This window comes from Ranitomeya imitator, chromosome 1, assembly GCF_032444005.1.
Source record: "Ranitomeya imitator isolate aRanImi1 chromosome 1, aRanImi1.pri, whole genome shotgun sequence".
Classification (NCBI taxonomy): Eukaryota; Metazoa; Chordata; class Amphibia; order Anura; family Dendrobatidae; genus Ranitomeya; species Ranitomeya imitator.
The window spans coordinates 1131130923-1131158461 of record NC_091282.1 but is presented as its reverse complement, the minus strand read 5'-3'; the positions used below and the strand labels follow the sequence as shown (position 1 = coordinate 1131158461).

The following is a 27539-nucleotide window of genomic DNA, read 5'->3' as shown; positions in this document are numbered from 1 at the left end:
AGGAGAACAGCCAATGTGTGGTGGACAAGGAGAACAGCCAATGTGTGGTGGACAAGGAGAACAGCCAATGTGTGGTGGACAAGGAGAACAGCCAATGTGTGGTGGACAAGGAGATCAGCCGATGTGTGGTGGACAAGGAGATCAGCCGATGTGTGGTGGACAAGGAGAACAGCCGATGGGTGGTGGACAAGGAGAACAGCCGATGGGTGGTGGACAAGGAGAACAGCCAATGTGTGGTGGACAAGGAGAACAGCCAATGTGTGGTGGACAAGGAGATCAGCCAATGTGTGGTGGACAAGGAGATCAGCCAATGTGTGGTGGACAAGGAGATCAGCCAATGTGTGGTGGACAAGGAGATCAGCCAATGTGTGGTGGACAAGGAGATCAGCCAATGTGTGGTGGACAAGGAGATCAGCCGATGTGTGGTAGATAAGGAGATCAGCCAATGTGTGGTGGACAAGGAGAACAGCCGATGGGTGGTGGACAAGGAGAACAACAGATGTGTGGTGGACAAGGAGAACAGCCGATGTGTGGTGGATAAGGAGATCAGCCGATGGGTGGCGGACAAGGAGAACAGCCGATGGGTGGCGGACAAGGAGAACAGCCGATGTGTGGTGGACAAGAAGAACAGCCAATGTGTGGTAGTGCCCAATGTTGGACCCTCATCGGTTAAATATTCATGACCAATACTAAGGCTAGGCAATCAAAAGAAAAGTACTAAAACAAGTGGCCATTAAGTGTCATGACGGTTAAAAGTAGAAAAAAGTCCAATGTGGCAATTGCATAGTTCAGTGAAATAGTAGCTTTAGCACTTGTACGGTGTAAATACAGGCTTTACAGGACAGATAAGGATACATAAACCCAGAAGCATATCACATGCTTCCAAGTAAAGCAGAAAACATAATAAAGCAACCGGCTATAAAACTACAGCATAAATTAAAGTAAATGTTCCAAGGAAAAACCTTGTAGGATTAGCAATACCAGAACATAAACATAACCGCAGAACAGCAAGAATTGTCTGAGGATCAATCAATCCCCTGCAGCTCCTGACACACAGTGAACACATAACAAGCCCCAGCCCAGCGAGCGTGCAGGCTAACCGTTAACAGAGTTTGGAAAATACTTGAGTGCGCTTCACCACATGATGGTTTATAATCCAGGAACAAAGATGCATCCTATTAAGAACATGAAATCGTATGTCTCTCTCCCTGCTCAGGGCCAAATCTCTGCAGGAATTGCACAAAGCATATTTAATTCAATCAAATAAAAGGGGAAAAAATATAGTTTAGAAAATCAACTCGGCCTTTCAATTACCAAGCAAAATATAGTCACCTCGCTTCTACTGAAACTACGAACATCTATGGGACATGGGCTCCCTCTAGTATGGATGTGATGTGACCGTCATCAGGGTCCTTGCAGTACTGCAATAGTCCCGAGTGCAGCCATAGGAGCCACCAGTACAACCAATGATTGGCCAACTGTGATAATGGAGTACCCAGAGTTCCCCAAACTGCTCATTCCCATGTACAGTATATAACTACATATAGGCTATGTACACAATCAATTTATGTAGTCTCAATTACTTTAAAATAATGAAAAAATTGACACAACTTTGCAACAGGTCTTAAAGAAATCAACAATATTCAATACATCTCCATGGTTACCGACCACAACCCTATGCAATCTAACACAGCAGTGATAATGTCTTCCAAGTGTCTATGCCTGCACACTATTAATAGGTCACCAAGTAAAGGACATATAGAAAGGAGCAGGACACCAGGAGTGGTAAATAAAAAGGCTTCGTCCACTACTTGGATAACTCTAAATACTGGCGCTGTTCCAGAATGTCGGCACCTGGTCTCCCTAAAGATCGCGTAACGTTGCAGGAGCCATGCAGGACATCAGCCGTTGCTAGTGAACTGCTGCGCTCTCACTTTCGCGGGTACCGCACTCCGGTGCCTATGCGGCATCAATAGTAAAAAATGTAATGTTAAATATATATATATAAAAAACCTGCTATACTCACCCTCTGTCGTCCGACGATGCGCTCACGCCTGCCGCCATCTTCCGTTCCCGGCAATGCATTGCGAAATTACCCAGAAGACTTAACGGTCTCGCTAACTAAATTTTTTATTTTAATTATTTCCTTTTTTAACAGGGATATGGTGCCCACACTGCTGTATACTACGTGGGCTGTGTTATATACTACGTGGCTGCTATATACTACATAGGCAGTGTTATATACTACGTGGCTGCTATATACTGCGTGGTCAGTGTTATATATTACGTGGCCACTGTTCTATACTGCGTGGGCAGTGTTATATACTACGCGGCTGCTATATACTGTGTGGGCAGTGTTCTATACTACGTGGCTGCTATATACTGCGTGGTCTGAGCTATATATTACGTGGTCAGAGTTATATACTGCGTGGCTGCTATAAACTGCGTGGGCTGTGTTATATCGTATGTGCCTGTGTTATATACTGCGTGGCCACTGTTATATATTGCGTGGCCTGTATAACGCATCGGATATTCTACAATATGTATGTATATAGCAGCCACATAGTATATAGCACAGGCCACGTAGTATTTGTCTGCTATATACTACATGGCTCCTATATACTACGTGGCCTGTGCTATATACTATGTGGCTGCTATATACATAAATACATATTATAGAATATTCTAGAATACCCGATGCATTCGAATCGGGCCACCATCTAGTAAATGCATAACTGAGTAATAAAATGGGCACATCAGAGACTGCCAAAAAGTAAGGAGGTGTCATCTAAGCCTCCTAGGAGCTGCCATAGATTTGCCTCCCAAATTTCTGCCATTTTCTAGCTGCTAATATATCTAAAGTTGTAGGTTTTGCCAGTTTTCCATAGCCAAGTTCACGTTTTGTCACACTTATAAAAACAAGAAAAGTGTCAATTCCCTTTAAGGCTCAGCTCATCCCAAGAACTGGTCGAACCTGAATGAATGGTTGGAGGAGCTTTAAAGAGAACCTGTTAATCTGATCTACCAAGCAAAACCAGGGGCATGTCGCTATACTGCAGGTCACAAAATGCCCCTGGGCCAAGTAGTATAAGAAAAATAGCTTCAAACTTCAGCCATTTGGGATGTGCAGCAGACGGACTAGTCCTGGTCTCCTGCCCGCGAGCACGCCCAACCAGATCTGATGGACACAGCAATACAGATGGATGAAAAACTAGAAACTTTGTGGAAACTGCAATGCACATGGTTATCTGCTGTAAAACATTACTTTTCAAAAGAGTTTAGCCTCATTTCCCAAATTTACACCTCTGTCCATATGCCCTTATTGGGGTGAAGAGATGTCATGGAGGCATGTCCAGAGATTCTGAATGGCTGCCATGTAATATTTTACCTTGCAGAAACCAATGCTGAGAAATAGATACGGCTGCAAGTTTCCTTACTAAAAATCAGCTATTGCCAAGTCTGAGGAAAAAGAAAAATAGAACATTAATAAAATTATATTATAAAATTATATTATATTAATAATACCAATCTACAAGGCCTATTAATTCTTTACTAGTGATGAGCGAATATACTCGTTGCTCGAGATTTCCCGAGTACGCTCAGGTGTCCTCCGAGTATTTTTTAGTGCTCAGAGTTTAATTTTTCTTGCCGCAGCTGAATGACTTACAGTCATGGCCAAAAGTATTGACACCTCTGCAATTCTGTCAGATAACACTCAGCTTCTTCCTGAACATGATTGCAATCACAAATTCTTTGGTATTATCCTCATTTAATTTGTCTTAAATGAAAAAACACAAGAGAGAATGAAGCAAAAAGCAAAACATTGATCATTTCACATAAAACTCCAAAAATGGGCCAGACAAAAGTATTGGCACCCTCAGCCTAATACTTGGTTGCACAACCTTTAGCCAAAATAACTGCGACCAACCGCTTCTGGTAACCATCAATGAGTTTCTTACAATGCTCTGCTGGAATTTTAGACCATTCTTCTTTGGCAAACTGCTCCAGGTCCCTGATATTTGAAGGGTGCCTTCTCCAAAATGCCATTTTTAGATCTCTCCACAGGTGTTCTATGGGATTCAGGTCTGGACTCATTGCTGGCCACCTTAGAAGTCTCCAGTGCTTTCTCTCAAACCATTTTCTAGTGCTTTTTGAAGTGTGTTTTGGGTCATTGTCCTGCTGGAAGACCCATGACCTCTGAGGGAGACCCAGCTTTCTCACACTGGGCCCTACATTATGCTGCAAAATTTGTTGGTAGTCTTCAGACTTCATAATGCCATGCACACGGTCAAGCAGTCCAGTGCCAGAGGCAGCAAAGCAACCCCAAAACATCAGGGAACCTCCGCCATGTTTGTCTGTAGGGACAGTGTTCTTTTCTTTGAATGCCTCTTTTTTTCTCCTGTAAACTATGTTGATGCCTTTGCCCAAAAAGCTCTACTTTTGTCTCATCTGACCACAGAAGATTCTTCCAAAGCGTTTTAGGCTTTTTCAGGTAAGTTGTGGCAAACTCCAGCCTGGCTTTTTTATGTCTCGGGGTAAGAAGTGGGGTCTTCCTGGGTGTCCTACCATACAGTCCCTTTTCATTCAGACGCCGACGGATAGTACGGGTTGACACTGTTGTACCTCGGACTGCAGGGCAGCTTGAACTTGTTTGGATGTTAGTCGAGGTTCTTTATCCAACATCCGTACAATCTTGCGTTGAAATCTCTTGTCAATTTTTCTTTTCCGTCCACATCTAGGGAGGTTAGCCACAGTGCCATGGGCTTTAACCCCTTACCGGCATCGGACGTACTATACCGTCCGATGCCGGCTCCCCTGCTTTGATGCAGGGCTCCGCGGTGAGCCCGCATCAAAGCCGGGACATGTCAGCTGTTTTGAACAGCTGACATGTGCCCGCAATAGGTGCGGGCAGAATCGCGATCTGCCCGCACCTATTAACTAGTTAAATGCCGCTGTCAAACGCAGACAGCGGCATTTAACTACCACTTCCGGACATGATCGGGGGTCGGCGATGCTTGTATATTGTAGCCATAGAGGTCCCAGAGACCTCTATGGTTACTGATTGCCCGTCGCTGTGAGCGCCACCCTGTGGTCGGCGCTCACAACACACCTCCATTTCTGCTACATAGCAGCGATCAGCAGATCGCTGCTATGTAGCAGAGCCGATCGTGCTGTGCCAGCTTCTAGCCTCCCATGGAGGCTATTGAAGCATGGCAAAAGTTAAGAAAAAAAGTTTAACAAAATGTGAAAAAAAAAAAAAAAAAACATAAAAGTTTAAATCACCCCCCTTTCGCCCCAATCAAAATAAATCAATAAAAAAAATATCAAATCTACGCATATTTGGTATCGCCGCGCTCAGAATCGCCCGATCTATCAATTAAAAAAAAGTATTAACCTGATCGCTAAACAGCGTAGTGGGAAAAAAATTGAAACGCCAGAATTACGTTTTTTTGGTCGCCGCGACATTGCATTAAAATGCAATAACGGGCGATCAAAAGAACGTATCTGCACCAAAATGCTATCATTAAAAACGTCATCTCGGCACGCAAAAAATAAGCCCTCAACGACCCCAGATCATGAAAAATGGAGACGCTACGAGTATCGGAAAATGGCGCAATTTTTTTTTTTTTTTTTTAGCAAAGTTTGGAATTTTTTTTCACCACTTAGATAAAAAATAACCTAGTCATGTTAGGTGTCTATGAACTCGTACTGACCTGGAGAATCATAATGGCAGGTCATTTTTAGCATTTAGTGAACCTAGCAAAAAAGCCAAACAAAAAACCAATGTGGGATTGCACTTTTTTTGCAATTTCACCGCACTTGGAATTTTTTTCCCGTTTTCTAGTACACGACATGCTAAAACCAATGATGTCGTTCAAAAGTACAACTCGTCCCGCAAAAAATAAGCCCTCACATGGCCAAATTGACGGAAAAATAAAAAAGTTATGGCTCTGGGAAGGAGGGGAGCGAAAAACGAACACGGAAAAACGAAAAATCCCCCGGTCATGAAGGGGTTAAACTTCTTGATGACACTGCGCACGGTAGACACAGGAACATTCAGGTCTTTGGAGATGGACTTGTAGCCTTGAGATTGCTCATGCTTCCTCACAATTGGGTTTCTCAAGTCCTCAGACAGTTCTTTGGTCTTCTATCTTTTCTTCATGCTCAATGTGGTACACACAAGGACACAGGACAGAGGTTGAGTCAACTTTAATCCATGTCAACTGGCTGAAAGTGTGATTTAGTTATTGCCAACCCCTGTTAGGTGCCACAGGTAAGTTACAGGTGCTGTTAATTACACAAATTAGAGAAGCATCACATGATTTTTCGAACAGTGCCAATACTTTTGTCCACCCCCTTTTTTATGTTTGGTGTGGAATTATATCCAATTTGGCTTTAGGACAATTCTTTTTGTGTTTTTTCATTTAAGACAAATTAAATGAAGATACTAATACCAAATAATTTGTGTTTGCAATCATTTTCAGGAAGAAAATGAGTATTATCTGACAGAATTACAGGGGTGTCAATACTTTTGGCCATGACTGTACATCTGATAGCCAGCATAAGTACATGTGAGGATTCCCTAGCAACCAGGCAACCCCCACATGTACTTATGCTGGCTAACAGATGTAAATTATTCAGCTGCGGCAAGGAAAACTAAATCTCCGAGCACTAAAAAATACTCGGAGGACCCCCGAGCGTACTCGGGAAATCTCGCTCATCACTATTCTTTACAACCAACAGACTCATCTTTAAAACTTTAAGGGACCACGTTTTCTAAAATTAAAAATACATTGAAGGTATAAGAAATTCATCCACTAACAGGAATGTAAACCAGAGGGAATAACCTCTCACTGTAAAGGCACGCCGCGATCTGGCCATAAGACCCTTACAGGGAACATATAGCGCGGATGATACACAGCAGGAAAGCTGAACATGTTGATGTATAAAGTTTGTGGGATAAGATTCAGTATAACTTGCTCCTATTCATCCAAGTCTCCACTCACACTGGGCTTAGTAGGAGTCCAGTGGGCGGCCTTGCTCAGTGACTGACAACCATTTTTGCATCCATTATTTACGGAGACCACCCACTTGACTCCTAACCTTACTAATCAGCAGTGATATCAATCACTAGGTCACAAGTTCTAACAATTCATCTCCCACAAACAATACATCAGTCTATACAGCTCCTCTTGCTCTGTAACAGGACAGATTTTATATGCCGACAGGCTCCCTTTAAAAAGGTGGGATTATGGCATGTCCCAATGTGCAGTACATGTGTTGTGTGACATTGTAGGGCATGAGGTGTGTGTTGAGAATGCATGAACCTGAATAGCTCCTGGAAGAAAGTGACAGACCCTTGTATTCTAAAATTAATTTTAGCAGATATTACAGTACGTGACCAACTGTGTGGAGTTGTATAAGAAATGTTGTAAATCACTAAAGCCCCCAAACACATTAGGCCAACGTCAGCGTAACCTGCTGCTTTCACGTTGTGCTGATCAGAAGAAAAATGGATCAAGCATGCCCAATTGCAACATGCCCAAGCTTTTATTCTCAAGATCCCAAGTTGCAACTGAGAACACATGAACGTGTAGCCAAACCAAGCATGTACCTGTAAGGAGCAGCAGACAGATCATGAAGGTTAGTTCTTTAATGGTCCGTTCGTTGACGGTGGTTTAGCTATGACCTTGGTGGAAGGAGCTTGAGGAGAAAGGAGGAGTGCGGTTGGAGATGGGATAGGCATCTTAAGAATTCTACTAAAATACCCAACAAACAGCGTATTATAATTCACTGAGAACAGTTATAAAGTGGTACAGCATGAAAAGAGGTTCAGTGGCTTCAGTACCTGACAAAGCTCCATTACAGTGATATCACTTACAGTGCATGGTGCTGGATGTAGGAAGACCCTAAACGTCCTGGAACTGAAATTCCAAAATGTACATAACTTACATAAGAACAACTACAAATGTTGGCCTTTCATTCTACTTGGTACTCCATAAATATGGATGGGTGCTCATACTGTGCTAGAAGTCTGCTCCGTAGTACACCTCCAATATTAAAAAAGTTCACTGTGGGGAAACTACACGATATACATCTGTATGAACTTCCTCACGAGCTTCCAGATATTATTCTCTTATATTTTTTCCCCTTTTGTTACTTGTTCTTCAGTAGAGAAATTTATCACCCACCGAGATCGGAGCAAGTAATATTTCTAGCCCTCATTACGGAGAACTCCCCAATCTCAACAAGTCCTGCCCATTTTTTTAGCCTCTTCACGAAAACAATATGATCATGCATAATAAACACTAAAACTATCTAACCACAGATATCTGTATGTTGGGTAATATTGCCAAAACTGAAACCCTAACGACGGAGTAAATGCTAGGGTTACCACCTCGTCAGAAAAAGAGGACTTTGGATCCAGTAATATGATTGCAGCCATAAAAAGACGGGTTGTATAATTTAACAAGAACATTGCTGGATGTAGATGAAAAGTGCACTGGGAAGATAAAGGGGTCCGATATAGAAAAAAATAGCAAAATGATAAGGGCGAAACCCAGCAAGTATCTGAGACTAAAACTCCCAACTTGCCCAAGCCGATGTCTATCCTTCCCACGATCACAGATGTCAGCAATACGCCACTGCACCGGGCAAACAACTGTGATGTACGCTATAACCCTTGTGCCACTAGGATGACACGCTGAATTATCATGACACCACACAAAGCACAGGTTGTAAACTTCTCCGCTTTTTATTGGATTTCAGGTGTGATTTTCATATTGCACACTCCTGTTATTTGCCACAGGCGAGTTTGAACAAGCATCACTTGTTTGAAACAAAGTTGTTAACCCTCAATTTTGGAAAGGTGCCAACAATTTTGTCTGGCCCATTTTTGGGTTTTGAGTGAAATTGTCTCCAATTTACCTTTTTTTTCCCCTCTTTGTTTTTAATGTTGTTCCAATACACAGAAAGGAAATAAACGTGTGCATAACAAAACATGTGTAATTTCAATAAATTTCTGAAATAAATACTTCATTTTCTATAACAATTTCAAGGGTGCCAACACTTTCAGCCATGACTGTATATAACAGACCCTGCAGCCAGTTCCGGATACATTGGTCGATCCAGGGGCGGTATGCATCAGTGCTTAGACTGCCTTTAATTCCAGCTTTGTTTGATACTATCTGTTATTTGACTTTGATAACACTATTGATACAGTCCTGTGCACATTAAATGCCTTTCTAGTGAGTTTCGGCATCAGGTGTGTTTTTTTTTTTAACTGAACATTTTCCGTATTTATTGCAATTCTATCAGAAAAATCCGCACATAAAACTCAGAGTAGCTGCAAGATAAATGTACATCTTGGGAAGTTGAAACATGCAAAGCAGGTTCGATTATTCTGTGTAAAAAAATAAATTAAAAAAAAAAAATCACAGTGCATTTTGGATATCTACAAATTCATCAACTTTGATGGAACTGTAACATTTTCTGAGCAGTTGGACAACCTCTTCTCATACCACACGCTTGGCCCCGATAAAATTAAAAAAGCTTATACTCCCCTCCCGTGCCGATGCCGTTCCTGCGGTTGTCGGCGCTCGCGGTCCTGGGGCTCTCACACAGCTGTTAAGACACGTGGTGCCCAATCAGCGCTGGCGTCACTGTCTCCGCCTTTGTACGAACTGAACATGAAGAAGTGAGAGAGCAGCCGCAGCTCGGACTTCCTCTTCATGTTCAATTAGACAGAAGGCGGGGCCAGCGCTGATTGGACGTCGGACTCATGTCACAACAACCGCATGAGAGCCGCGGGAACGCGAGTGCCGACACAACGGGAAAAGCGCCGGCAACGGAGGGGAGGATAAGCCTTTTTATTCTATGAGGGCCAAACATTTAAAACAAGAAGGTGTTGTCCTAGTAGTGGATGACCTCTTTAACCTTAGGGTATTTGAACACAACATCTTTTTACCACGTTCTGTCTATACACAGCCGCTTCAGAAAAATTATAGCGACCTCGTCCCTGTAGTTCATAATCAATTAGAAACAACAATAAAAATGTTTTTCCTCAGGAAGAGTTCAGAAATCAATATTTTGTGGAATAACTATGATTTTTAATCACAGCTTTCATGCGTCTTGGCATGCTTTCCACCAGTCTTTCGCACTGCTTCTGGCGCAAAAATGTAAGCAGTTCGTCTTTGTTTGATGGCTTGTGAGTATCCATCATCCTCTTGATTACATTCCAGAGGTTTTCAATGGGGTTCAGGTCTGGAGATTGGGCTGCCCATGACAGGGTTTTGGTGTGGTGGTCTCTTCATTTTTGCCAGAGCTGTATGTGAAATATCACCAACGTCTGGATGGAGAGCCATTCACCCGCCATCACTCAGCTTGTCCTGGTCTTACATGGATGTAACATTTATATAAAAAAAGAAAAATAGTAACATTTTGTAGGCTGCGCTAATAACATTTTCAGCCTCATCAATTCCCCAGATACTAATTTTGCAGGATTATATTTTACCCTATATTATAGGCCACTAATATTTCATACTCAAAAACTAAAATCAAGAAGGGAACACCGAACATTAGTCGGAATATCAGTGTGGGACATTGCTTAAGAAATAAAACACCTTTATTAGACAACGGGTGGCAATACATGTAAATAAATAAATGCAGATAAAATGATGGTAAGAGTAAAATAAATGAAAAATAATAATCGAGGGGGACCACAGGGGGGTGATTAGGTAACTGAAGAAAGTCACAAAACTGGTCAAGTATAATCTCAAATAGCAATCAATGTATAATCAATATCCTAGTGGAAAATCAATGGAAGGAGAAACATATTAAACCAGAATAATAAGTCTGTCGCAGCATGTTGCCTGGAAGCTTGCATAGACAAACTGGTGCGATTGGTGCCGACAATCTGATCATATACAAACCGACATTGGAGTCATATGTGGAGGATAGGTGTCACAAGGAGAGTGTAAAAATGATGCTAAAAAAAAAAAAAAAGAGACATGCACTCAGAAGTTTAGTATATACCTGTAAAAACAAGAGTGAGCATGCATATACAGCAAGGGTATATACTTAGTAATAGTGTGTGCAATCAGACTATGTAAATATCCAGGCAGCGGAGGTTGCCTGGTGGGTGGCCCACGGTCCAAGTGCGGTGCACACACCGACGCGCGTTCTGGAACAAGTCCTTCGTTACATGTAGTGCCACCTATTGCCACTAGAGTTGAGCGACCTTGACCTTTTTAGAGTCGAGCCGGGTTTCGCGAAACCCGACTATCTCAAAAGTCGGGTCGAGTGAAATCGGCCGATTATGACGTAAAGTCGGGATCGACCGAAACACGAAACCCAATGCAAGTCAATGGGGCAGCATAGTCGGCAGTGAGTGGGGGCCAGGAAAACACCTAGAGTGCCCATTTTAATGTCAAAACCATCCATTCTTCTTAATGAAGCTTGTCAAGCGTAATTTACCTTATAATAATTGGAAGGCATTTGAAATTGGGGTTCATTTGGCTAAAGTTGTGGTGGGTAGGGCTGGTTCAAGTAATTAGTGGGCCCAGGAAATCTGGACCACGTCACGGCAGTGGAGCAGGGAGAGGTAAGTATTTCAACTTTGCAAGTGCTGTGAACCTGAGCAAGCAGGGGGGGCCCACTCGTTGGCATTGGCACTGGCACAGGGCCCCTCAAAGCACAGCGGTGTGTTTGCACGGCGGGGGCGCCTCCCACCGGCAGCAACACTTTTGCGTACCATGAGAGGCCCTGTGCCAGTGACGTCGCCAACTAGTATTCCTCCCCCCACCTGATGAAGGAACCTGCACTTTCATCTGCACCTTCCTGTTTGTCTCCGTGTAAGGTGGTATGGTATGCGGGAAGGGGGACCTGACTTTCAGAAGGGTCACAATCTTGCAGTGTAGCGTGCACGGGAAATGTTGCGTTATGGGTCAATGTACCAGCAGACTCATCTATCACTGGCTGGGCAATGGGCAGGATGAGGAGGAAACACAGATATAGGCCCAAAGAATAAAGTGGGCTAAATGCAGTTCAAAATTGGTAACACAGGACTAATCAGGGGGCATTGCAGTGGAGGACAACTGGAATGAGAGGCTGACACAGAGAGTAGGCCCAAATCAGTAAGTAGTCGAAATGCAGTTCAAAATTGGCAACAGTAGTAAACAGGCGGCACAGCTTTGTTCAGTGGAGGAGAACAGCAAGGAGTGGCAGACACCGATAGTTGGCCCCAACCAAACTAGTAGGCCAAATGCAGTCTAACATTAACAACTACTTAACGAGCGCCTGAAAACGGAATTTCAGGACAGGAAACCAGGAGAACAGCAAGGAGCGGCAGACACCGATAGTAGGCCCCAAACCAACTAGTACGCCAAATGCAGTTGTTCCGTTTAACCACAATTTAATGAGAGCCTGAAGATAGAAGTTCAGGAAAGGCAACCTGGAGAACACCTTGGAGTGGAACACACCATCTCTCTCCACCCCATACCCAATTTGTAGGCCTAATGCAGCGTAGTTTCCAACAACTACTAAACGAGAGCCGGAAGATCGAAGCTCAGGAAAGGCAACCTGGAGAACACCTTGGAGTGGAACAAACCAGCTCTCTACACCCCATACCCAATTTGTAGGCCTAATGCAGCGTAGTTTCCAACAACTACTAAACGAGAGCCGGAAGATCGAAGTTCAGGAAAGGCAACCTGGAGAACACCTTGGAGTGGAACACACCATCTCTCTCCACCCCATACCCAATTTGTAGGCCTAATGCAGCGTAGTTTCCAACAACTACTAAACGAGAGCATGAAGATCGAAGCAATGGAGAGGAAACCTGGGGAACACCTTGGAGTGGAACACACCATCTCTCTACAGTGGAACACACCATCTCTCTACACCCCATACCCAATTTGTAGGCCTAATGCAGCGTAGTTTCCAACAACTACTAAACGAGAGCCGGAAGATCGAAGCAATGGAGAGGAAACCTGGGGAACACCTTGGAGTGTAACACACCATCTCTCTACACCCCATACCCAATTTGTAGGCCTAATGCAGCGTAGTTTCCAACAACTACTAAACGAGAGCATGATGATCGAAGCATTGGCGAGGAAACCTGGGGAACACCTTGGAGTGGAACACACCATCTCTCTACAGTGGAACACACCATCTCTCTACACCCCATACCCAATTTGTAGGCCTAATGCAGCGTAGTTTCCAACAACTACTAAACGAGAGCCGGAAGATCGAAGCTCAGGAAAGGCAACCTGGGGAACACCTTGGAGTGGAACACACCATCTCTACACCCCATACCCAATTTGTAGGCCCAATGCAGCGTAGTTTCCAACAACTACTAAACGAGAGCCGGAAGATCGAAGCTCAGGAAAGGCAACCTGGGGAACACCTTGGAGTGTAACAAACCCTCTCTCTACACCACGGAAGGGCTGATTCTTAGGAAGGAAGGCTGTCGGAAAGAAGCAGGGCGCGTCCGAGGGTGATTATATTCTTATTAGGTATATACTCACCCTCGGACGCGCCCTGCTTCTTTATTTGTAATGAATGTTTATTTGCAATGTGGTTTTGACTTACTCTATTTTTTTGGTAAATAATGATTTTATTATTTTCATTGTTTTGCATCTTCTTGGCAATAATATAAAGAAGACGCGACAGGACAACACTCGGTGGATGCCATATCTGTGTTTAAAATTGAAAAAACCTTTCAGTTAACTACTTGCAGGAGAAAGTTATTGTAGCTGGTGGCCATTTTTTAGTACTGTACCAGATTTTTGTTGTATGTGTTTGTTTTTAATGTTAAAATGTCTGCATTTGATATCTCTCCAGTATTTTCTTTTTTATAAGCAAAATACTTATTTTTATATTTTCTGATGTTGGTTCCAGGGGTACACGGGCAGCAGTGGTGTGGTCAGTGGAGGCCTAGTGGAAGGAGTGACCACAGACAGGCATCGAAGGCCTAAAATAATAACACATGGCTGTAGGCAATTTTAAATTGGTTCCAGGGGTACACGGGCAGCAGTGGTGTGGTCAGTGGAGGCCTAGTGGAAGGAGTGACCGCAGACAGGCATCGAAGGCCTAAAATAATAACACATGGCTGTAGGCAATTTTAAATTGGTTCCAGGGGTACACGGGCAGCAGTGGTGTGGTCAGTGGAGGCCTAGTGGAAGGAGTGACCGCAGACAGGCATCGAAGGCCTAAAATAATAACACATGGCTGTAGGCAATTTTAAATTGGTTCCAGGGGTACACGGGCAGCAGTGGTGTGGTCAGTGGAGGCCTAGTGGAAGGAGTGACCGCAGACAGGCATCGAAGGCCTAAAATAATAACACATGGCTGTAGGCAATTTTAAATTGGTTCCAGGGGTACACGGGCAGCAGTGGTGTGGTCAGTGGAGGCCTAGTGGAAGGAGTGACCGCAGACAGGCATCGAAGGCCTAAAATAATAACACATGGCTGTAGGCAATTTTAAATTGGTTCCAGGGGTACACGGGCAGCAGTGGTGTGGTCAGTGGAGGCCTAGTGGAAGGAGTGACCGCAGACAGGCATCGAAGGCCTAAAATAATAACACATGGCTGTAGGCAATTTTAAATTGGTTCCAGGGGTACACGGGCAGCAGTGGTGTGGTCAGTGGAGGCCTAGTGGAAGGAGTGACCGCAGACAGGCATCGAAGGCCTAAAATAATAACACATGGCTGTAGGCAATTTTAAATTGGTTCCAGGGGTACACGGGCAGCAGTGGTGTGGTCAGTGGAGGCCTAGTGGAAGGAGTGACCGCAGACAGGCATCGAAGGCCTAAAATAATAACACATGGCTGTAGGCAATTTTAAATTGGTTCCAGGGGTACACGGGCAGCAGTGGTGTGGTCAGTGGAGGCCTAGTGGAAGGAGTGACCGCAGACAGGCATCGAAGGCCTAAAATAATAACACATGGCTGTAGGCAATTTTAAATTGGTTCCAGGGGTACACGGGCAGCAGTGGTGTGGTCAGTGGAGGCCTAGTGGAAGGAGTGACCGCAGACAGGCATCGAAGGCCTAAAATAATAACACATGGCTGTAGGCAATTTTAAATTGGTTCCAGGGGTATACGGGCAGCAGTGGTGTGGTCAGTGGAGGCCTAGTGGAAGGAGTGACCGCAGACAGGCATCGAAGGCCTAAAATAATAACACATGGCTGTAGGCAATTTTAAATTGGTTCCAGGGGTACACGGGCAGCAGTGGTGTGGTCAGTGGAGGCCTAGTGGAAGGAGTGACCACAGACAGGCATCGAAGGCCTAACATAACAAAAATGTCAATACAATGGTATTGTCAGTGGCAGGCATTGAAGGATGTCAGCGCATAGACTAAACATTGGTGGAGCTGTGAGATAATTTTGCAAGTGGTAGAGCACTGTTTGAGCTGGGGGGGGGGGGAACTGTCTTGTGGCCGGCGGTACAGGCCCAGGGCACCTCATATTACAACGGTGTGTCTGACGTTGGGTGCGCACCACCACTGCCAGAGACACTTTATTGTACTAGGAGGGACCGAGTGGCAGTGCCATCGACCAAAAGCGGGCTCACCCACCTCTTCAGACAAACTGCACTCTCACGGGTGCTGTCGCCAAGTGTCGATACCACGGCCCCGTGTGGGGAGTTTGGCCATTTAGTGAGGTGCAAACATGTCGTATGCTGGACAATCAGGTGCAGAAAATTACGAGATTGGAAAAGGCATTCAGAATAGTCCACAGGCAAGACCTTTTCATAGGAAAGCTAGGTGTCAGCCGGGCAAGGTGGGGCAAAAGATTTCGAAATCCAGTTGTGGTTCATTTTAATGAAGGTTAGATCATCTACATTTTGGGTAGCCAGACGAGTCCTTTTTTCTGTTAGTATTGAACCTGCAGCACTGAATACTCTTTCTGATAGGACACTAGCTGCCGGGCAAGCAAGCTCCTGCAATGCATATTCTGCCAATTCTGGCCAGGTGTCTAATTTTGATGCCCAGTAATCAAATGGGAATGACGGTTGAGGGAGAACATCGATAAGGGATGAAAAATAGTTTGTAACCATACTGGACAAATGTTGTCTCCTGTCACTTTCAATTGATGCTGCAGTACCTGTCCTGTCTGCGGTCATAGCAAAATCACTCCACAACCTGGTCAGAAAACCCCTCTGGCCAACGCCACTTCTGATTTCTGCCCCTCTAACTCCTCTGGTCTGCTGGCCCCTGCAGCTCGTGTGAGAACGATCACGGGCGCTGTGTGCAGGGAATGCCAGAAGCAAACGGTCAACAAGAGTTGATTGTTTGGTTGCTAATATTAGTTCCAAGTTCTCATGTGGCATTATATTTTGCAATTTGCCTTTATAGCGAGGATCAAGGAGGCAGGCCAACCAGTAATCGTCATCATTCATCATTTTAGTTATGCGTGTGTCACTTTTGAGGATACGTAAGGCATAATCCGCCATGTGGGCCAAAGTTCCAGATCTCAAATCTGCGGTTGTGCTTGGTTGAGGGGCAGTTTCAGGCAAATCCACGTCACTTGTGTCCCTCAAAAAACCAGAACCCGGCCTTGCTGCGCCACCAATTTCCAGTGGCCCCGGAAAAGCTTCCTCATTAAAAATATAATCATCCCCATCATCCTCCTCCTCCTCTTCGCCCGCTACCTCGTCCTGTACACTGCCCTGGCCAGACAATGGCTGACTGTCATGAAGGCTTTCCTCTTCCTCAGCTGCAGACGCCTGATCCTTTATGTGCGTCAAACTTTGCATCAGCAGACGCATTAGGGGGATGCTCATGCTTATTATGGCGTTGTCTGCACTAACCAGCCGTGTGCATTCCTCAAAACACTGAAGGACTTGACAAATGTCTTGAATCTTCGACCACTGCACACCTGACAACTCCATGTCTGCCATCCTACTGCCTGCCCGTGTATGTGTATCCTCCCACAAAAACATAACAGCCCGCCTCTGTTCACACAGTCTCTGAAGCATGTGCAGTGTTGAGTTCCACCTTGTTGCAACGTCTATGATTAGGCGATGCTGGGGAAGGTTCAAAGAACGCTGATAGGTCTGCATACGGCTGGGGTGTACGGGCGAACGGCGGATATGTGAGCAAAGTCCACGCACTTTGAGGAGCAGGTCGGATAACCCCGGATAACTTTTCAGGAAGCACTGCACCACCAGGCTTAAGGTGTGAGCCAGGCAAGGAATGTGTTTCAGTTGGGAAAGGGAGATGGCAGCCATGAAATTACTTCCGTTATCACTCACTACCTTGCCTGCCTCAAGATCTACAGTGCCCAGCCACGACTGCGTTTCTTTCTGCAAGAACTCGGACAGAACTTCCGCGGTGTGTCTGTTGTCGCCCAAACACTTCATAGCCAATACAGCCTGCTGACGTTTGCCAGTAGCTGCCCCATAATGGGAGACCTGGTGTGCAACAGTGGCAGCTGCGGATGGAGTGGTTGTGCGACTGCGGTCTGTGGACGAGCTCTCGCTTCTGCAGGAGGACGAAGAGGAGGAGGAGGGGGTGCGAACGGCTACAGCCAATTGTTTCCTAGACCGTGGGCTAGGCAGAACTGTCCCAAACTTGCTGTCCCCTGTGGACCCTGCATCCACCACATTTACCCAGTGTGCCGTGATGAACACGTAACGTCCCTGGCCATGCCTACTGGTCCATGCATCTGTTGTCAGGTGCACCTTTGTGCTCACAGATTGCCTGAGTGCATGGACGATGCGCTCTTTAACATGCTGGTGGAGGGCTGGGATGGCTTTTCTGGAAAAAAAGTGTCGACTGGGTAGCTCGTAGTGTGGTACAGCGTAGTCCATCAGGGCTTTGAAAGCTTTGCTTTCAACTAACCGGTAGGGCATCATCTCTAACGAGATTAGTCTAGCTATGTGTGCGTTCAAACCCTGTGTACGCGGATGCGAGGCTAAGTACTTCCTTTTTCTAACCATAGTCTCATGTAGGGTGAGCTGGACTGGAGAGCTGGAGATCGTAGAACTAGCGGGGGTGCCGGTGGACATGGCAGACTGAGAGACGGTGGGAGATGGTATTGTTGCCGCCGGTGCCCTAGATGCAGTGTTTCCTACTACGAAACTGGTGATTCCCTGACCCTGACTGCTTTGGCCTGGCAAAGAAACCTGCACAGATACTGCAGGTGGTGCGGAAAATGGTGGCCCTACACTGCCGGAAGGGATGTTGCGTTGCTGACTAGCTTCATTGGCCGAGGGTGCTACAACCTTAAGGGACGTTTGGTAGTTAGTCCAGGCTTGCAAATGCATGGTGGTTAAATGTCTATGCATGCAACTTGTATTGAGACTTTTCAGATTCTGTCCTCTGCTTAAGGTAGTTGAACATTTTTGACAGATGACTTTGCGCTGATCAATTGGATGTTGTTTAAAAAAATGCCAGACTGCACTCTTTCTAGCATCGGATACCTTTTCAGGCATTGCAGACTGAGCTTTAACCGGATGGCCACGCTGTCCTCCAACAGGTTTTGGCTTTGCCACGCGTTTTGGGCAAGATACGGGCCCGGCAGATGGAACCTGTTGCGATGTTGATGCCTGCTGCGGCCCCTCCTCCTCCGCTTCAGAACTGCTGCCGCCTGCACCCTGTTCCCCCAATGGCTGCCAATCGGGGTCAAGAACTGGGTCATCTATTACCTCTTCTTGTAGCTCGTGTGCAACTTCGTCTGTGTCACCGTGTCGGTCGGTGGTATAGCGTTCGTGATGGGGCAACATAGTCTCATCAGGGTCTGATTCTTGATCAGCACCCTGCGAGGGCAATGTTGTGGTCTGAGTCAAAGGACCAGCATAGTAGTCTGGCTGTGGCTGTGCATCAGTGCACTCCATGTCAGATTCAACTTGTAATGGGCATGGCCTGTTAACTGCTTCACTTTCTAAGCCAGGGACGGTATGTGTAAAGAGCTCCATGGAGTAACCCGTTGTGTCGCCTGCTGCATTCTTCTCTGTTGTTGTTTTTGCTGAAGAGGACAAGAAGCGACTTGTCCCTGACCGTGAACATCCACTAACGACGCGCTGCTTTGACATTTACCAGTTTCACGAGAGGAGGCAAAAGAGCTAGAGGCTGAGTCAGCAAGATAAGCCAAAACTTGCTCTTGCTGCTCCGGCTTTAAAAGCGGTTTTCTTACTCCCAGAAAAGGGAGCGTTCGAGGCCTTGTGTAGCCTGACGACGAACCTGGCTCCACAGCTCCAGACTTGGGTGCAATATTTTTTTTCCCACGACCAGCTGATGCTCCACCACTACCACTACCCTCATTACCAGCTGACAATGAACGCCCCCGGCCACGACCTCTTCCACCATACTTCCTCATTGTTTTAAAAACGTAAACAAACTAACGGTATTTGTTGCTGTCACACAAATTACACGGTGAGCTATAACTTTAGTATGATTTACCTACCCCTTTACAGGTGAGTGACACCACAACGAAAATCAGGCACAATGTTACACACTCTGTTGTTGGTGGCAACAAATGAGAGAGATGCCACACACGCAGGACTGTCACTGAAGCACAAATGTAAATATTAATCTCCCACTGATTTGATTTTTTTTTTTTTTTTTTTTTCAGGGAGACTTTAGGAAAAAAAAAATAGAATAAAATGATTTTTTCAGGAAGAATTTAGAAACCAAATAAAATAAAATGATTTTTTCAGGGAGAATTTAGAAAACAAATAAAACAAAAAAAGGCATTCTATGGCCCACTGAGTGAGAGATGACGCACACAGGAGTCAGGAGTGGCACACAAGCCCAGAGGCCAATATTTATCTCCCACTGATTGATGTAGTGATTTTTTCAGGTAGATTTTGGAACCCAAATCAAGCTAAAAAAAATAATAGGCTTTCCATGGCCCACAATTGGAGAGAGAGAGAGAGAGAGAGAGAGAGAGAGAGAGATGGCACACCCAGGAGTCAAGACTGGCACACAAGCAGAAAGGGCAATATTAATCTCCCACTGATTTGTTTTTTTTTTTTTTGTTTTTTTTTTCAGGGAGACTTTAGGAAAAAAAAATAATAGAATAAAATGATTTTTTCAGGAAGAATTTAGAAACCAAATAAAATAAAATGATTTTTTCAGGGAGAATTTAGAAAACAAATAAAACAAAAAAAGGCTTTCTATGGCCCACTGAGTGAGAGATGACGCACACAGGAGTCAGGAGTGGCACACAAGCCCAGAGGCCAATATTTATCTCCCACTTTTTTTTTTTTTGTTCCAGGGAAAATTTATAAACCCAATAAAAAAAATAATAAATAGGCTTTCTATGGCCCACTATCTGAGAGACAGAGAGAGATGGCACGCTTAGGACTGGCACACAAGCCCAAAGGCCAATATTAATCTCCCTTTTTTTTTTTAAGGGAGAATTTATAAAACCAAAAAAAATAAAAATAAATAGGCTTTCTATGGCCCACTATCTGAGAGAGAGAGATGGCACGCTTAGGACTGGCACACAAGCCCAAAGGCCAATATTAATCTCCCTTTTTTTTTTTAAGGGAGAATTTATAAAACCAAAAAAAAAAAAAAATAAATAGGCTTTCTATGGCCCACTATCTGAGAGAGAGAGATGGCACGCTTAGGACTGGCACACAAGCCCAAAGGCCAATATTAATCTCCCACTGATTGATTTATTGATTTTTTCAGGTAGAATTTAGAACCCAAATCAAGCAAAAAAATAAATAGGCTTTCTATGGCCCACTATTTGTGAGAGAGATGGCACGCTCAGGACTGGCACACAAGCCCAGAGGCCAATATTAATCTCCCACTTTTTTTTTTTGGTTCCAGGGAAAATTTATAAACCCAATAAAAAAAAAAAAAAATAGGCTTTCTATGGCCCACTATCTGAGAGAGAGAGATGGCACGCTTAGGACTGGCACACAAGCCCAAAGGCCAATATTAATCTCCCACTGATTGATTTATTGATTTTTTCAGGTAGAATTTAGAACCCAAATAAAGCAAAAAAAAAAAAAAAAAAAAAAAGGGCTTTCTATGGCCCACTGAGTGAGTGATGATGCACACAGGAGTCAGGAGTGGCACACAAGCCCTGAGGCCAATATTTTTCTCCCACTGATTGATGTAGTGATTTTTTCAGGTAGATTTTAGAACCAAAATCAAGCAAAAAAATAAATAGGCTTTCTATGGCCCACTGAGTGAGTGATGATGCACACAGGAGTCAAGAGTGGCACACAAGCCCTGAGGCCAATATTTTTCTCCCACTGATTGATGTAGTGATTTTTTCAGGTAGATTTTATAACCCAAATCAAGCAAAAAAATAAATAGGCTTTCTATGGCCCACTGAGTGAGAGATGACACAGACAGGGATGGCACTCTAGCAGAAATGTCAATCTTAATCTCCCACAAAAAAAAAAAAAAACAGGGAGTGTCCTTCAATTACTATCTCCCTGCAGTAATCTCAGCCAGGTATGGCAGGCAGCAATAAGGAGTGGACTGATGCACAAATTAAATAAAAAGTGTGTACAAACAAAAAAGATAGCTGTGCAGAAAGGAAGGAACAAGAGGATTTGTGCTTTGAAAAAAGCAGTTGGTTTGCACAGCGGCGTACACACAGCAATGCAGCTATCAGGGAGCCTTCTAGGGCAGCCCAATGAGCTACAGCGCTGAGGGGGAAAAAAAAAAATGTAGCTTCCACTGTCCCTGCACACCGAGGGTGGTGTTGGACAGTGCAAATCGCTGCAGCACAAGCGGTTTTGTGGTTAATGGACCCTGCCTAACGCTATCCCTGCTTCTGACGAAGCGGCAGCAACCTCTCCCTAAGCTCAGATCAGCAGCAGTAAGATGGCGGTCGGCGGGAACTCCCCTTTATAGCCCCTGTGACGCCGCGGACAGCAAGCCAATCACTGCAATGCCCTTCTCTAAGATGGTGGGGACCAGGACCTATGTCATCACGCTGCCCACACTCTGCGTTTACCTTCATTGGCTGAGAAATGGCGCTTTTCGCGTCATTGAAACGCGACTTTGGCGCGAAAGTCGCGTACCGCATGGCCGACCCAGCACAGGGGTCGGATCGGGTTTCATGAAACCCGACTTTGCCAAAAGTCGGCGACTTTTGAAAATGAACGACCCGTTTCGCTCAACCCTAATTGCCACCCATTGTCTAATAAAGGTGTTTTATTTCCTAAGCAATGTATCACACTAATTTTTTTGACTAATGTTCGGTGTTCTATTCTTGGTTCTTCACACTATCCCGAATGGTCTGCCATTCAGTTCCCCAGCACATATATGTCATCCTTCATTAACATTGATGTGTATAGTATTCCTTAACCTTGTAAACCTGCTTCGTTTGCATTTGTTCAAAAACTAAAACGTGAAGTGGAAAAAAAAAGATCAAACTCACAGCAGGAGAAATAGTTTAATCAAATATATCCTACATGGTACACTGAAACATTCAGATAAATGTCACTCTTGTCTACAGCACATGAGCAGACTACCAGAAACCAAGCAGTATGCTTATATCAGTTTCCTGGTGTAATTGTGTATACTATATTATATACTGGTGTGTGTGTATATATGTGTATGGGTGTGTAAGTGTATACACTGTTCAAAAAAATAAAGGGAACACTTAAAACAACACAATGTAACAAAGTCAATCACACGTCTGTGAAATCAACCTGTCCAGTTATGAAGCAACACTCAACACATCAGCAATCAATTTCTCCTGCTGATGTGCAAATGGAACAGACAACAGGTAGAAATGTTAGGGGTTGTCTTGCTAATTGCTGATAAAGGAGTGGTTCTGGAGGGGGTGACCACAGACCATTTCTTTGTTCTCATCCTTTTTTACATTGATATCACCCTTAGAGGTGTAGTAGCATGAGGCGGTGTCTACAACCCACAGAGGTTGTTCAGGTAGTGATGCTCATCCAGGTTGGCACATCAATGCGAGCTGTGGAAATGACATGGAGGAGATACCAGGAAACAGGCCAGTACACCATGAGTTGTGGAGGGGGCCGTAGGAAAGCAACAAACCAGCAGCAGGACAGCTACCTTGCTCTTTTTACAAGGAGGAACAGGAGGAGCAGCGCCATGAAAAATGACCTCCAGCAGGCCACTAAACTGTCAGAAAGACTCCATGAAGGTGGTACGAGGTCCCAACGTCCACAAGTGGGTATTGAGCATACAGCCCAACACCAGGCAGGGCGATTGCATTTGCCAGAAAACACCAAGATTGGCAGATTCAGAGTTATTATTATTATTCAGAGTTATCTAGAATGTGGTATTTTAGTGCTCCCTTTAATTTATTGAGCAGTGCAATATCTTGTCACCTTTGGTACAATTTTACAATTTCAGCTATAGACTATGGATCAAAAATGTTTTTCTTAAAAAAAAAAAAAGTTATCTTTGTTTTACTGAACTTCCAAGTACATGAAGAGTAGATGGGAATATTTCATAATTCAACGAAATCTGTCAATTCATTTCGCACAGGTTTTATGTGTCTTATTAAATGTAATAAAACAATGGACAAAGTTGGAGGGGGTGGTGGGCGGTAATATTTACTTAGTAACATACGCAGCACTGAGCATGAGACGACGTCAGATCTCCAGAACACTGAGGAGAAGTGGAGGTGTCACTTGCCATTTACATGGTCACCACACTCCTGCTGTCCGGCTGCTCAGAGTCCTGGCTCAGAAGTGGTTGTTTTCAGCAATCAAGCACCACAGTGTGGATTATGCAATGTGGCAGCACTATCGATCCTGCAAACCACTGCAATTGGCAGCAGAACTGCAGGAACCGTGGCCCCACTTCTACATCTGAATTGACCCTGGCAGTGCAGAACATTATGCGGCCCTCTGCATTACTGCAGCTCCTCTTATTGGGGGCACATGCCAAAACTTTTACTGGGTCATTTGAAATCTAGATGTTCAACCAACTGGCAGCCATATAACATGGAGCAGTAAATGTGCACCCTAGTGACGTGCCTGGCACAGCACCCTGCACCCATCTGCCCCCGCAGCCAGCTCAGCCCGGCTTTCATCCACAGCACTAATCATTTTATGGAGTCATTATGCTGAGCAAACAATGGAGGTTTCCGTGCACAGGACCAGACACCTGCCTTTCCCAAACCACCTGCATGTCAGATAACAAGCTCTTTATTACGCAGATCACAGACTAGCGGCCTTTATACAAGCGGAGTCTGTGCCCGATAACGCCAGACAGGTGCTTCATACAAATCACCTCAACTACCAGTCTGTGGAAAGGTCATGAGGCCGACGCTCAGGTCTCCACAACCGACCTCTTTATGGGGATATTAAAAAGACTTAATGTCTTACTACTGAATGTCAGGCATGAAGACGTCCATCATCCAGCACAATTATAGTGATAGGAAAAGGCCAAGACAGGAGCAAATGATGGATGTTCAGAAGTCAGAAGGAACTATTGGGAAGCAGCAGCGCAGCAGACCCTCAGAGGCGCGGTGCCTGCGCCAAGTGCTGCGGGTGCCCCCAGCCTTACACAGCGCAAACTAAACCATCCAACTGAGTGGGAATTACAATCCTTGCAAATGAAGGCATTAATGTCATAGAGCAACTAAGTGTATGTATTTAATTTTAATTAATTACAGATTATTTCACTTCAATGTTATATTATAGAATTATTCTCAAGAGGTGACTTTTCAGGCAGCAGAGAGCCGGCACACTGAGCTGTGCACAGAATGGAAAATAGTGTCCCCAAAAATGTGTGTGATCAAGCACATATGTGTGTTACATGTCAGGAGAGAGAGTCGTGCAATGATTAGGACACCAGGAATAACTATTCTGGGGCACCAATAGCGGAACATAAGTAAACGATCTGCACGCGGCTCCATGCAAGCGACTCTAGGTTCAGCACCTGTTCACACTGAGTCTATGTTTGGATGTGCAGGTCAGGTTTTTGAAATATGTCAGGAGAGAGAGTCGTGCAATGATTAGGACACCAGGAATAACTATTCTGGGGCACCAATAGCGGAACATAAGGAAACGATCTGCACGCAGCTCCATGTAAAAAACGGACACAACGAAAACCAGACAAACCTTATAAGGCTATGTGCACACGTTGCGGATTAGCCTTAGGAATTTCTGGCGCGGATTCTGCCTCTCTTGGCAGAAAACGTTGCTGCGGATTTGTCGCGTTCTTTGTGCGGATCCGCAGCGTTTATGGTGTGGTTTTGTTGCGGATTTTCAGCGTTTTTTTACCCCTGCAGATTTCTATAATGGAATGGGTACAAAAACGCTGCAGATCCGCAAGAAAGAAGTGACATGCTACTTCTTTTAATCCACAGCGTTTCCGCACCTAATTTTCCACACCATCTGCACAGCGTTTTATTTTTCTCATTGATTTACATTGTACTGTAAATCAATTGAGGATCTGCAGCGTTTCTGCACCGCAAAAAAAAAAAAACATCCGCAGGAAATCCGCAACGTGTGCACATACCCTAACCTACTGACAAAGACATGAACAGTCTATAATTTTAAGGGTAGGGTAATTTTAACATTGAGAGATAGAATATCAAAAATAACATCCAAAAAAAAAAATCACATTGTATAAATTATATAAATATATATGCATTTTGTAGTGAGACATAAGTATTTGATCCCTCTGGCAAACAAGACTTAATACTTGGTGGTAAAACCCTTGTTGGCAAGCACAGCAGTCAGACGCTTTTTGTAGTTGATGATGAGGTTTGCGCACATGTCAGGAGGAATTTTGGTCCACTCCTCTTTGCAGATCTTCTCTAAATCCTTATGATTTTGAGGCTGTCGCATGGCGACTCAGAGCTTAATGATGAGGGGATCTGCACGCCATCCTGAAGGCACGTACCCAAATTCCTCTCCATTGACTGTCTATGGGACTGACTGAAAAAGCCAAGCGCTGTGCTCAGCCTTTTCCAGCAGTCTCATCTGATAATGACTGGAGTGGAGATCAAATAGTCTCCCCCCCCCCCCCCATTTGGGAAGGGGCGGCACAGTCCTGTTTTCGGGGTTACAGAGTATACATCTCATTCGGACCCCAAATGATTATCAAGTGATCCCTTATCCTCTGCATAGAGCAAAACTTCCCTTTTGGAATTAACCCTATAATTAAACGTTCACTTTTAAAATGATTTTTTAACATTTACACCGCACCGTACAAAAAAAGGCTTCCTTTATTTTATGGGTAGGTTAGATTACAATAGTATCAAATTTGTCAAATTTTTTTTGCTCTTTACCTTCCCACATTAATGGCATGATGCCCTCCCCTCCCCCCCAAAAAAAACAAAAGGACCGTTTCAAGTGCCGCGTTAGAGGAGCCGTAACATTTTAATTTTTTTCAGTACAAAAAAATTATTTTGGAGGCGCGCGCACACACAATAAATAGTGATGAGCGAGTGTACTCGTTGCTCAGGTTTTCCCGAGCACACTCGGGTGGTCTCCGAGTATTTATGAGTGTTTGGAGATGTTTTCATCGCGGCAGCTGAATGATTTACAGCTGGTAGACAGGCTGAATACATGTGAGGATTCCCTAGCAACCAGGCAACCCCCACATGTACTCAGCCTGGCTAGTAGCTGTAAATCATTCAGCTGCCGAGATGAAAACTAAATCTCCGAGCACTAAAAAATACTCGGAGGTCACCGAGCGTGCTCAGGAAAACCCGAGCAACGAGTACACTCGCTCATCACTAATAATAAACATTAATTATTTTTTCTCCCACTTTTAGGCTATGTGCACACGTTCAGGATTTATTGCAGAAATTTCCTGAGAAAATCCTGAGATTTTCTGCAAGAAATCTGCATGCGTTTTTTGCGCGTTTTTTTGCGGATTTTTCCAGACATTCCCCAATGCATTATATAGTGGGAAATCCGCGAAAAATCCGCAAAATTAAACCCCTTACCGGCATCGGATGTACTATACCGTCCGATGCCGGCTCCCCTGCTTTGATGCAGGGCTCCGCGGTGAGCCCGCACCAAAGCCGGGACATGTCAGCTGTTTTGAACAGCTGACATGTGCCCGTAATAGGCGCGGGCAGAATCGCGATCTGCCCGCACCTATTAACTAGTTAAATACCGCTGTCAAACGCAGACAGCGGCATTTAACTACCGCTTCCAGCCGGGCGGCCGGAAATGACGTCATCGCCGACCCCCGTCACATGTCCGGGGGTCGGCGATGCGTCTCCATTGTAGCCATAGAGGTCCTTGAGACCTCTATGGTTACTGATTGCCCGTCGCTGTGAGCGCCACCCTGTGGTCGGCGCTCACAGCACACGTGCAATTCTGCTACATAGCAGCGATCAGCAGATCGCTGTTATGTAGCAGAGCCGATCGTGCTGTGCCTGCTTCTAGCCTCCCATGGAGGCTATTGAAGCATGGCAAAAGTTAAAAAAAAAAGTTTAAAAAAATGTGGAAAAAAAAAAAAAAACATAAAAGTTTAACCCCTTAGTGACCGCCAATACGCCTTTTAACTGACCTGAGATATAAGAGACTTATATCCCCATACAGGTGACAATCCAGTAGCTGTCTGCTGTCCACTATGGCTGACAACTTGCTGCATCAGCCATGATCAGTGTTTGCACCATCCAA

General features: G+C 44.7%; 1 protein-coding gene across 8 annotated transcripts in view; it reads right to left on the bottom strand.

Annotated features, from left to right (window-relative positions):
- FRYL (FRY like transcription coactivator) overlaps nucleotides 1-27539 on the bottom strand; it is a 409884-nt gene that overhangs the window by 184269 nt on the left and 198076 nt on the right. The gene's annotated exons all lie outside the window — the stretch shown is intronic.